The sequence below is a fragment of the Trichosurus vulpecula genome, chromosome 1 (genome assembly GCF_011100635.1).
Source record: "Trichosurus vulpecula isolate mTriVul1 chromosome 1, mTriVul1.pri, whole genome shotgun sequence".
Lineage (NCBI taxonomy): Eukaryota > Metazoa > Chordata > Mammalia > Diprotodontia > Phalangeridae > Trichosurus > Trichosurus vulpecula.
Window position 1 is genome coordinate 398,429,812 of NC_050573.1, and position 13,571 is coordinate 398,443,382.

General features: G+C 39.8%; 1 pseudogene; it reads left to right on the plus strand.

Moving 5' to 3' along the window:
* The first annotated feature begins 10,045 nt into the window (after positions 1-10,045).
* LOC118834621 lies at positions 10,046-10,713 on the plus strand (annotated as a pseudogene).
* Positions 10,714-13,571: the final 2,858 nt, after the last annotated feature.

Genomic DNA, 13,571 nt, shown 5'->3' on the forward strand with positions numbered 1-13,571 from the left:
GTGTTGTTTCAGTCCTGTCCAACTCTTTGTGTCCCCTTTTGAGGTTTTCTTGGCAAAGATACTGGAGTGGTTTGCTGAGGCAAACAGGGTTAGGTGACTTGCCCAGGGTCATACAGCTAGTAAATGTCTGAGGCCAGATTTGAACTCAGGTCTTCCTGATGCCAGGCCCTGACACCTAGCTGTCCCCATACAAATATACATAACATCAAACAAAATCAAAGTTTAATAACATCAATAGCCAAACACAATATGCAAAATATTCAGTTTATGTGCATGTAGCTAACAGTAAAAACTAAGCATAATTAACAGATAAATGTAGTTATAATACAAGTATGATACTAATTAAAAATTCCCACAGTGTAGCACACCTCTGGTGTTACTCCTACCTTATACTCCTAATGATGGAGTTGATCTCAAGAGGCTGACTACTACTTCTACTTCTCAGGTTCTAGGAGTAGTAATCCGGAGGGACTAGATCTCACTGTTCATAAGCTTCAACCAATGTGCTACCTACTAACAATCATTCAGACTTAATTAGATTTTCAGCAAAAGTATTTACTGCAATACAATAAATATTTATTAAGTTACTTACTATGTGCCAGGTACTGCGCTAAGTCCTGGGGATACAAATAAGAAAAAAAAAGTTCGTGTCCTCAAGGAGATTGCAATCTAATGGGGGAAGAAAACAAGCACACAAAAGGAAGCAGAAAGGAGTATAGAGAGGGGTGGGAACCCAGTATTCTGGTATGATGACAGTGCAGCTGGAGGGAAATGAGGAGGTGGCTGAGGGGTTTTACTAAGATAGCATAACAAGAATAGTAATTACGAGAACATTTTTCTGAGAGGGGGAGGACTGGGCACAAACTGAAAATATAAAATGGTAAGTCATGTAGAGAGAATACATGTAGCAAAGGAGTTACTCCTGCATCCTGGGAGTCCTTTTCTCCCTTCATAGCATTCTCATGAAGTTTCCCTTAGGTGTAGATCTCTGGTTGGTGCTTTTGTGGAGTCCATGGCCTCCACTTCTCTCCAACATAGAGGGTCCCATTCCCTGAAGCTGCCTTTCCTCGGGTGACTATTCTTCCTGCCTGACTGGATTGTCTCCTACTGAACTAGTCTCTCTGGTCCCATTGGATTGGCTGTTATGGGCTTAGTTTCTCCAGTGACATAATTAGATGATCCAGGTACAACCTGGATGTGATGCCTTGACTTTTGCTGAAAATCTAATTAAGTCTGAATGATTGTTAGTAGGAAGCACATCGGTTGAAGCTTATGAACAGTGAGATCTAGTTGTGTTCAGCAAAGCGTTGTACACAAATATTCTATCCCCTACTCATGATGTGCTCTAGCTCTTTTTCTCTTGCTGTATAAACATTTAGAACTTAGATCCCACACTGAGACACCCCCAAAAGTAATTAAAGCAAGTTGAAATTTCAAAGTGAGAATTTTTTCTTCAGCCATTTTAAAATAAATTGAGGCTTTTCTTTGAGGAAAGAGAAGAGATGGGGAAAACCTGCCAGTCACGTAACAGTGCAGAAGTAAAGGGGGAAATCTCAAAATCTGGCATGGAAAAGAAAGAAATATTTTCCATATGAATTACTGTGAGAAAAAAGTCTATTTTTAAAAAGTCTTTTTAAAAGCACCTATATGTTTATTACAATCAGTTTGGTAAGCAACTCCAATTTTGACAGTTTTGAAAAGTATAAGTGCTTTGCTATTTACTTTTTATTGGTTTGTGTAGCAAAAAAATGTTCATAATAATTTATTACTAGAACTAGAATCTATGATTAATCCTTTCCCTCTGATAAGGTATATGTGGCATTGGGGGGAGGTGGGGTGACTTTGTTGTTTAAAGTTTTTCTATATATGTAAAAACGTAAATGGTGTATGTGGTTTCAGAAAGAAAAAATATTGAATACTATGGTTGGAGATGCTTAAGTTATAATTTTAAATTGAAAGACTAGCAGTCTTGAATCAGTGCTGCCCTCAAGTGAACAGTGGCTGTTGAAGTCTCAAGTGCAGTAACACAGGAACTTGTCTTGCCCTTGACCTAGGACCCAGCTGAAGTCAAGGACCTAAGGACCTCTAATGGGTTTCTTATAATTTTATCTATAGGAGTCCCTAATTTGCTTACCTCATTATTTGATTGGTAGTTTATTACATAAACTACCGACATAGCTGTTTATATTTCTATTGGTGGTCTGTTCTATCAAAGGATCCACATATATCTATCAATTGTTTAAGAACACATGTGTTACTTACTAAAACATCATACCACTCAAGTGCTTATTAATGAAAGACAACTTATAGAAAAACATCGTATTCAAAATGACTCACAAAATAGAGGCTTAATATGGAGTCAGTTATGCTAAATTGATAAACTTATTCCTACTATTTTATTAAAGTTTTAAAACATTCTCACTGCATGGTTATAAGCTTCAATCTACTATTTCAGTATGTGAATAACACTACAGAAACTTCCTGGCCACCTCTAAACCATATTGCCTACATTCCAAATTCTTTCCTTGTGTTCTTCCACGGGACATCAAACCCTTGCCTAAAATTTGTATGGTAGAGAGAATTGAATAATGCTGCTTCTTCTAGGTCATCAAAGGGTATGAGAAAGTGAAAAGGAGTGGGGGGTGGTGAACTTGATACTTCTGTGACTACCTGGCAAATACAACTACACCCTTACTTGCTCACATACATTGTTGAACGAAACACATGATAAGGAAGGGGATGGGGTAGAATCAGTGAATCTTTGGATAATACCTGATCAGTTTGGTTCTTAGTTGTTGTTTTTTTTTTTTAATTTTTCTCCTTGAACTACCACACTGTAGACTGATCATCATACTCTGAAGGTTCTTACTTGCTTCATTTACTAGGCACATAATTTTAGTAAACAGGGAAAAATATTGGAGTAGCGGACCACTTTCATACCTTTGTTTAGGGTAAGTTTTTCAGTTAATGTAAGATATTCATGTTGTATGTTAAAAAATGAAATCTCCATTCCAGCACTTCAAAGAGGGAGACTCCCTGAAGGTTTCCTGGGAAAACCCCAGAAAATAAGTACCAGGACCTTCAAATTCAGATCCACAGATCCCATCCAAAAGACTTTTTTACCTCCAGGAGTTACTACTATAGCTGAGTGACTGAATGCTTGTACTAATTGTCACAGAAAACAAAGCAATCATTAAAAGCAGAGATATTGAGCTATTTTGCCCTTCTTGTTCTTCAGTAGTGTCTGACTCTTCACAGCCCCATTTGGGGTTTTCTTGGCAAAGATACCAGAGTGATTTGTCATTTCCTTCTCCAGATCGCTTTACAGATGAGAAATCTAAGGCAAGATGCACTGACTCCACCCCAACCCCTTCCTGGTCATGTGTTTCATTCAACAATGTAAGCAAACAAGGGGAGAGTTGTATTAAAGTGACTTGCCCAGGGTCACACAGCTAGTAAGTGTCTGAGGCCAGATTTGAACTCAGAAAGATAAGTCTTTCTGACTTCAGGCCCAGAATTCTAACTACCATGCCACCTAACTGCACTTCTTACCTAGTACCTTTCTGGTTTTGAGTGAGTCCTGTTATTTCTGTGTGAAATACACTGAAATATATTGTGAATGGAGAGTTGTATATGATCTAAGTTTAAAAGGCTGCCAGCAGCACTAATGTTTTATGAGCTTATTGGACACAAGAAGTGTTTTGTTGTGGTGGCATCATGTATTGTTTATAACTGAGAAACAGTGCCAATACCTTATGTTGTCAATGGTAAACAGCTATACCCTCTGAATCACAAGCAGTGATAGAGTGTGGAGATGGAATCTTTGATGGAAAATTGACCTTTGTGTTCACTTTGATCAAATTAAAAGTTTTCTGTTCACACATTAGTAATCCATAATGCAATGAGAAATGCTAACTGCCCCAACAGGGAATGCAGTTTAACTGTACCTGAGTATCAAACTAATCCCAAGTGCTGCATTTTGCTGGGAAGATTAAGGTGATAGCCATGAATAGAATGGCAATACTAGCTAGATTTATTCTCCTATTGCTTTGCTTTTACCCTCTGAACTGAAAAAGCCTCCCACCTGTGAGACCATGGATCTTCCTCTGAGAACCCTTGAGTAACATAGAATTAATTATTGAGTTGTAAATTGTCTTTCTCAAATTATTTCCTGATGTACCCAGTGGTGGGCAGAAGTGTGTTGGTAAGCAAAATGGGCTCCTTAGTGCTTAGTTCAACAAGTGCCCTTGAAGAGTTTGGCTTTTGTTTGCTTTGATTAATTCAGTGTATTTCATTGAGTCTTACTAAGTGCTAAGCCCCAGGGCCCAAACCCCTATTAGGTGTAAAACCTTAGTGGGTGTGGATTGGCAACTAAGGTGGGGCCCAAGGTAGGGCTAACTCCAGGGAGGGCCTAGTTTACATGTCTGGGAGAGCAGAGGCTCTTAGACCACAGTGGGTTTAAGTCACCTCTTTGTGACGATTCTAGGTTGCATGTGTGACTCACCCCTGATGCTGAAAAAGATTTAAAAACCAGGGGTTGGCTGTCTGTTCCTTGGAGCTCATTCCCGCAAGCAGTGGTGGCGCATGTGACTCTGGGCCAGCCCTTGTTCTGAGCTCCTGGGCTGAACCTAGATGTTGGTAACTATGAATCTGTATTGGGTCTGTCTGTTGATGTTTGTACTTTGTAATTTGCTCTGAAGTTCAGGGTGCTGGCTTTTTTCCCTGAACTAAGTGAATGATATTTGTACGCTGAATTAAAGTAAGCTTGTCAACCCCTTCACCTTGCTTTCCTTAGTTAAGCAGATCAAAAGAACCTGTGCTGTTGGCAGCTTTCTGGGTGCTGGCTGTGGGTGGATCTTACACCCCCACAGAAACTGCTAGCCAGATTGTTGAAATATGAAGCCAGCCTGAACTGTTTGGAGAGTTGTTGCAACAATCTGCTAGCGGCTGCTGTAGGGGTGTAAGACCCAGCAACAATCAGCACACAGAAAGCTGCCAACACAGGTTCTTTTGGTCTGCTTTACTAAGGACAGTAACATTAAGGGGTTAACAGTCTGTTTGATCGAACATACACATATATCATTCACTTAGTTCAGGGGGAAAAGCCAGCACCCTGAACTTCAGAGCAAATACAAACAGAAATTACAGAAACAATATGAACAGATCAACATTTCTGTCTAACCAAATCACAATACACATAGTTACCAGAGTTCAACAAAGTCTGAACATCCGGGGTTTACAAGCTGGAGGGCTCTTAACTACACATCAACACTCCTCCAAGAGTGAGAGCCCCAGGAAAATAGCTCTCTTCTCTCTTTTTATGCACTCTTTAGCCATCATCAAACATCATCTGAGAGACCAGAACCCAGGCTCCTGCTATTGGCTCTGGTCTTAGTAACTGCCCTTAGAACCCTGAGGGCTTCACGCCCACATAGGCTTAGCACCTAATAGCTAGGTGTTTGGGCCTACTTGGGAGGGAAAGATGTAATCAGACCTCCCTTCATTGGCCCCAACTGGAGCCCCACCTTAGTTACCAATGCAAGAGTGAACATTCACACCTCAGAATTCTGCAAATGCTACAAATCAGAGCTTGATTTATTGTTTTGTAGATTGTCCAGACTTAAGAAAGTGTAGAGTATACTTAGTGTGTCCTAGGAACATTCTTTTCAGGGGGACAGTTGTTAAACATTTAGTAACACAACACTGCCTTTACCTAACATCAAAACAAAATAGAGAAAATTTTTACAGCTTGCCTTTCGAGAGATAATTCTTTAATTTTCAGATCTAGACCTGACCTACCATTAGAGTTCTTTCCTTCATACAGTAAATATCTGTGTCGAGTGAATGTCTTATGCACAGTTTTAGTTTCTTTATATATTACTAAACTGTTAATGATGGAGATATAGGGCTGGAAAATTTCTTGTAAAATGTAATCATTTTCCCATGTTTTATATATCTCAAAATTTAAATGATCCCATGTTCTCAAACATATCTAAAGGAGATGTAAAGCCTATTAAAAGGAAACAGCAGGTGAGCCATGGATTAGCTCAAAAACCCTAAGAATCTGGGCTGAGCCTCAGGTACTTTAGCCCTTCCTTTAAAACAATCATTTACTGAAAAGTTTTTGTACAAACAAAGCCAATGTAACAAAGATTAGGAGGGAAGCATAAAATTGGGAGAGAATTTTTACAACCAGTGTCTCTGACAAGGGCCTCATCTCTAAAATATACAGAGAACTAAGTAAAATTTATAGGAATACAAGTCATTTCCCAATTGATAAATGGTTGAAGGATATGAACAGGCAGTTTTCAGGTCAAGAAATTAAAGCTTTCTATAGTCATACAAAAAATGCTCTAAATCACTACTCATTAGAGAAATGTACATTAAAACAACTCTGAGGTACCATCTCACACCTATCAGATTGACTAATGTGAGAAAAAAGGAAAATGATAAATGTTGGAGATGTGAGAAAATTGGAACATGGATACATTGTTGCTAGAGTTGTAAACTAATCCAGTCATTCTGGAGAGCAATTTGGAACTATGCCCAAAGGGCTATAAAATTGTGCCCTTTGATCCAGCAAAACCACTACTAGGTCTGTATCCCAAAGAGAACATAAGAAAGGGAAAAGAACGCACATGTACAAAAATATTTATAGCAGCTCCTTTTGTGGTGTAAAGAATTGGAAATTGTGGGTTTGCCAATCATTTGGTTTTGTGGTGTAAAGAATTGGAAATTGTGGGTTTGCCCATCATTTGGGGAAAAGCTGAACAAGTTGTGGTATATGAATGTAATGCAATACTATTGTGCTATAAGAAATGATGAGCAGGCAGACTTCAGAAAAACCTGGAAAGACTTATATGAACTGATGCTGATTGAAAAGAGAAGAACCAGGAGAACATTGTACGCAGAAACATTGCGAGATGACCAATGATGATAGGCTTATTCTTCTCAGCAATACAATGATCTAAGTCAGTTCCAAAAGACTCCACATCCAGAGAAACAACTATGGAGTCTGAAAGCAAATCAAAGCATACTATTTTTACTTTTTTTCTTTTTTGTTTTTTCTTTATTATAGTTTTTCTCTTTTGTTCTGATTCTTCTTTCAGGGCATGAGAAATGTGGGAATATGTTTAACATTATTGTACATGTATAACCTATGTCAGATTGCTTGCTTTCTCAGGGAGGGAGGAAGGAAAGGAGTGAGGGAGAAAATTTGGAACTCAAAATCTTACAAAAATGAATGTTGAAAATTATCTTTACATGTAATTGGAAAAAAATTAAATACTATTAAGTAAAAAAAAGTAAAAAAAAAGAAATCAGGGAAGGATTCATGGGGGAGGTGGCATTTAATAACAATAATAATGCCTAGCTGATTAAGTAAGGACTCAGTCTCAGAAATAATCCAGGCATTTCCATTCTCTGATGATATGATAATAGAAACACAAATGCAACTCTTATGGCACAGGCTTTCATGACATAGAAGGCCTGAAAGGCCCCAGGAGACTCTAGAGGTTTTTCTAGTTTCTTCTGGTGAAAATTCTCCCTCCTAAGCAGGTATAGAAGCAAAGAAATTCAAACCATGGATTAAATTCTATTGCCTATGATCTGACAAGGAGGTAAGGAAAGAAACAAACAAGAACCTGAAAGTCTTTGGATCTGAGAACGTCACAGCAAAAAAAACAAGCACATAAGAATATCTAATAGCTATGTGGAGATTTTGCAACTGTTAAAGTCTCACCTTTGGAGATCCTGGAGAGTCTATGTTGGGTGCTGTCTTGTTTACACTCTAATAGAGTTTTTGAATTTGTTTCTTCTGCTTGTAGAAGTAATTCTATCCTGACCTGCAACATTTAATAAGTCAATGCTAAATCAGAAATATTTCCCCTTCCCATTATGCTTGAGAATATATAAAAGCTGTCAGATCATGTCCGGTGCCTGAAGTCTGAACCATTCTGCCCATCAGGGCTACCATTCACCTTGCCAGTACATGATTTATATTATAAAACTTTGATTCTAATAGGTCTGACCCTACCTGCAACACAAGGAGAGGCTATTTTTCTTCCACACAGGAAACTCAGGAAAGAAAATCTATAGAAGATATTACTCAATATAATGAGACCCAACTTCCCACTTGGAGGTACACAGTATTACAGAAGAAGTTTTATGGAAAGGCAGAGGAAGACATATTAGAAAGCCTCAAAGCGGCAAGCATCTCCCCAAAGGTCAAAGTAAAATTCTCAGTCACTCGGAACTCTCTTATGTGAGCACTTCTAACACACAGCAGTTCCCAGCTGCTCCTAGCCCATAGCTTAATCTTTACTGTCCTCTGTTCATGGTTACAGGAGTCATTCCCTCTCACTTAGCCTCAACTCTGGTAGTTCCCTATTGTTTCCAACAGGTGGCCCTGGCTCCAGTTCATTTGCTTTCTATGGCTTTTGTCTTGGTAAGACCAAAAATATCCTCCTTCTCTGTCAAGGCAAAACTCTGTTCTTGGTTGTTCTTGGTTGAAGTTTTAACCATCAAAGGAAAAACCTCAACACTACTTACTTTTTCTACATTTTGTATTTATTGATGTGATAGGGGGATCCTTGGTGATTGCTGGCCTCAGCTAAAAAGTTCACTTAACAGTATCTGCAACCATCCCTGGCTTCTTCCTTGCTGTCTACTGTTGGAGAGATTGTAAGACTATCATGTAACCCATCACTTAGATACTGTTTGGTCCCCAGATAACATTCTAGCTACCTGTGAATACTGTTCCTACTCTTCACTGCTCTAGTGCTCTTGTCCAGGCTTTGATCAAGTTGCCACCTGGTTCAAAGGAAGTCTAGAAGGTATATTCTAAAATATGCTCAAAATGACTGAAAATATAAATATCTCCTTAACTCATTGGGTCCCACTTCCCATGGACTACCTCCTTAACTACTAACCCTGCCAAAACTCATAAGATTCTATAATTCTCTATTAATGGCTATCTGATTTGTTAACACAATGAATTAGCTTAAGAAAATAAAATAAACACTAAATCAAAACTTTAAATATCAGGCCGCAATATTTACCCAAGCTACAAGAAACAGTATCTCCTTAGCAAAGATGTCCCAAGGGATTTGGCCAGTTTTCTCAGAGTACAAAGTTTATCTCATTTCTTTAAGTGTATAGGGAGTTGAGTATCATATTAGAAGGAATACCACCTCATTTCTGGACATCTGGGATGGTCAGACAGTTTCCTCTTCATTTATTCATGTGACAAAAATTCAAGTGCGAGACATTGTATTAAATGCTGGGAACTCAAAGACAAAAAGGAAATAGTCTCTTCAAAGAATTGACATTCTATTTGGGGAAAATGTACACAAATAAGTAAATATTGTGTGGGAGGGGCACCCAGATATGGAGGATTTCAGAGAAGAACCAGGGCAGAAAGGAGAAGGAAGCATGGACAGTGAGTGAGCAGCATGCTGGACAGAGAGAGACAGGCCAGAAAAACCAAGAGTTTTCTAGATTACCATAGTCAGCCTTTGAACAGGCTGGTATGTTCATGCATGTATGTGTATATGTATATGTGTGTAGGTATATATGTATATTTATATATATGTATTTACATATATACATATGTAAGGGCAAGCAAAGTGAGACTTTTTGTTGTCTTTTGTTTGGTATGCTTCTCAGCACTAAGGCAATCAAGTGCCTTTGATTGAGTTTTGCCTTTGCTTGTAGGAAGGCCCACACCCTTTTGCTAGTTAGGTCACCAGAGGTGTGAAGCCCTCAAGAGTGTGAAACCCTTGAGAGGTGCGAATCACTCAGGCCCTGAAAAAGGGGGTGTGTGTGTGTATATGTATACACACACACACACACACACACACACACACACACACACACACACGCGCGCGCGCGCACACACACATATACACAGAGGATGGCCACTGAACTCAGAAACAAGAATTGAGAATTGAAAACTCTTGGAACTGTGGGAGGGGACTCCCTCAGCGGCAGACACAGGAGCCAACGGTCGGCCTGGAGGCGTGCCGTGAGAAGCTGAGGCCATAGGATGGTGGGTACCAGGCTCATGGCTGGGGAGGCAGTGGTGGGCTCCCTGACGTACTTCAATCAGGGTTGGCATGCAGGAGGCGGCTGCTGCCTTGGTAGAGGAGGAAACACGCCAGTATGGGCCAACCAAGAACTATCTGAGCTACCTGCCTGCTCCAGATTACTCAACTTTTGAGACTGACATTATGAGAAATGAATTTGAAAGATTGGCTGCCCAGCAACCAATTGAACTGCTTAGCATGAAATGATATGAACTTCTAGCTCCCTCCTCTGGGCAGAAAAATGATATCACCACATGGCAGGAGTGTCTAAACAATTCAATGGCCCAACTGGAGCATCAGGCAGTTCGCATTGAAAACCTTGAGTTGATGTCACAACATGGTTGCAATGCCTGGAAAGTTTATAATGAAAATCTAGTTCATATGATTGAACAAGCCCAGAAGGAGCTGCAGAAGTTAAGAAAACATATTCAGGACTTAAACTGGCAAGAGGAAGAACATGCAACTCACCACTGGGTCTAAATTATGAGAAATGGAGTCGACCTGGGTCTCCCTCGTCAGTAAAAATTATGAAATTGAACGGACTATTGTACAGCTAGAAAATGAAATCCTCCAAATCAAGCAACAGTATGGGGAGGCAAACAAAGAAAACATCCAGCAGCATTTCTGAAAAAAAGACTTTAGAGAAGGGAGAGAAGGGCATCTTAGGAATTCTTAAGGTAACAGGAAGTTGAATAATCCTCAAATCATGGTAAGAACTTGTTGAGGGAGTATTAATGAGTTGAATGGCCTGGCTGAATGCTTAGGAGTATAATGGAAACTTAGAAACTGGGCAGACTGTGTGAATTAATGGTTGTTTGTACTATATTTAATTCTATTTGCATATCTCCTTGACAAATAAATTTTTACCTTGAAAAATTTTCGATAACTTGAAAAAGAAAAGAACTGCGGAAGGAGAGGTTTTGCTTGGGGGCACACTCATTGAAAGAGTGTTGGTGACAAGACTCTGGGTAGTCTTTGAAACAGGCCCCCACTTTGAAAACCCAGATGTTAGTGCTTCTCTCTGGTAACTATGTATATATTGTATTATGGTCAGACAGATAAAAGACTGTCTGTTGATCTGTTTGTAATTTCTGTTTGCCTTTGCTCTGAAGTTCAGGCTGCTGGCTTTTCCCCCTGAGCTAAATGAATGGTATATGTATGTTTAATTAAAGTAAGATTGTTAACCCCTTAAAGTTACTTTCCTTAGAAAAGCAGATGAAAGGACTTGTGCTAGCAACCCTCCTGTGTCCTCTTGTTGTTGGTCTTGTTGTTGGTTTTTCACTTCCACAGCAGCTGCTAGCAACATTGTTGTTACACCATATATAGCCATAGGGCAACTAGAACAATTAACACAACTCTCCCCTTCTCCCACCCCTCTGCTTGACTTTCAAAGTCTGCGGTATTGGTCTCTGGACTAAATTGTCTCTGCCAGAGGAGCAAACACACACTCTGCATCCTCAGACTTCTGCCCTGCACATTTTTCCTGTGTTCAAGATTACAAGGCTTGGAGTCAGGAAGACCTGGGATTAAATCCTGCTTCCTCTGACACTCTACTAACTGTAGAACTATCAGCAAGTCATTTAACTTCTCACAGCCTCAGTTTCCTCATTTGCAAAACAGGGATATTTGCTGGATTTCCATCCCAAGATTTCTATGGGATTCAGATCAGATAACATATGTAAAGTTCTTTGTAGTCTTTTAAAGACTTTTATAAATGACTGTCCCAGACAAGGACAGAGACAGAGAGATAATGTGGCTGGGGCACTGTATAAGTACATGTGAAGGAAGACATATTTATGATCCTCCTGCTTTCCTCTATGTCCACCTCTATGAGACCAACCAATAACCATGTAACAACCAATTACGACCATGGCAGGCTGGCTCTATACTGACTGATAGCTCAGCGGCATTTGGTAGAAAGAGGGAGGCATGGTTTCCTCCCTTTATAGGCGTCATAGCTATTATGGCATTGTGAAATCCCAGTAGATACTCCCATCCTAGCATATGCTACAAAGAGGAGCACAAAAACAGAGGTAGGTGGTGGCCTAGAAGGGTTAGAGCCTTTACTGTGGGCCGCAGTGTGAGAATTATAGTATTCTCACATTTGCTAATCGATCCAAGGTGTTAAAGTTACACAACTTCCACCCTAGAATAAAGGAGGCCACTTTTTGGTAAATCAGCAATCAGAACATCTTCTCTGCTGAACCACTGGACTATTTGAAATGATATGAAAGGCAAGCTGGGCAATCTTTGTATGGGACATAAATATTAGACAATGCAGGTGCTTCAGTTTTTAAAACCTTATGGCCCCAATCTATCCTCAATAATTTCTAATTTAGAATAGCCATACATTGGAAAGAGGAGGGGGAGGAAGAATGTGTAATATCAATTAAGGTGGGACTTTCATACTGTTTTAAAATGATTAATTAAGTGCCTTTGATACAGCCTTACTAGGTGCAAAGCCCCAGGCCCAAACCCCTGTCTACTAGGTACTTAAGCCTATGTGGGTGTGAAGTCCTAAGGGGAGTTGCTAAGCCCAGAGCCAATAGTAGGAGCCTAAGTTCTGGTCGCTCAGATGACGTTTGACAACAACTAAAGTGAGTATAAAAAACTAGAACAGAGCTATTTGCAGGGGCTCTCACTCTTGGCGGAGTGTTGACATGGAGACTCTGGGCAGCTGTAGTTAAGAGCTCTCCAGCTTGTAAACCTGGATGTTGGGACTTTGTTAAACCCTGGTAACTATGCATTGAGATTTGAATCAGACAATGTCTGTCTGTTGATGTTTGTAATTTCTTTGTATTTGCTCTGAAGTTCAGGGTGCTGGATTTTTCCTCTGAACTAAGTGAATGATATTTGTATGTTTGATTAAACTGAGATTGTTAACCCCTTAACATTACTTTCCTTAGTAAAGCAGATCAAAAGAACCTGGGTTGGCAGCTTTCTGTGTGCTGGTTGTTGGTGGGTCTTTCACCTCCACAACAGCTGCTAGCAGATTGTTGAAACAGAATGTTAGTTCCTCCTCTTCCCACTAGGATTTAGACCACACTCCCCATTTCTGCCCACAAATTTACTGTGGCTATGTAATTAGGTCCAATGCCTAGTGCCCAAGGAAGAAGGGAGTGACCCTGGCCTTGTGTTCTGCCCATATATGAGTCTGGGTTTTGAACAGAGACAGGAAAAAGAGAAACATTACAAAAACAAGAAGATTTTGAGGGGTAATTAGGAGGGAGACGCAAAGATAGTTTTACACTCATCAGGAATGAAGAATTGGATTGCAAGTCTCCAACGACCTTTGGCCCTTCCCTCCTCCCTGTATCCCTTTATCTTTCTTCCAACTCCTCCATCAACTACCTACTGCCCCCCAAACCTAAAACATAGTCAGATCCTTAACTAAGGCAAAGTAATAGGTCTTTGCCACAGGACACCAACACTTAATATAGCAACTGAACTTAATACCTAGTTAAAACAGTAAGCTACCAAGTAGTA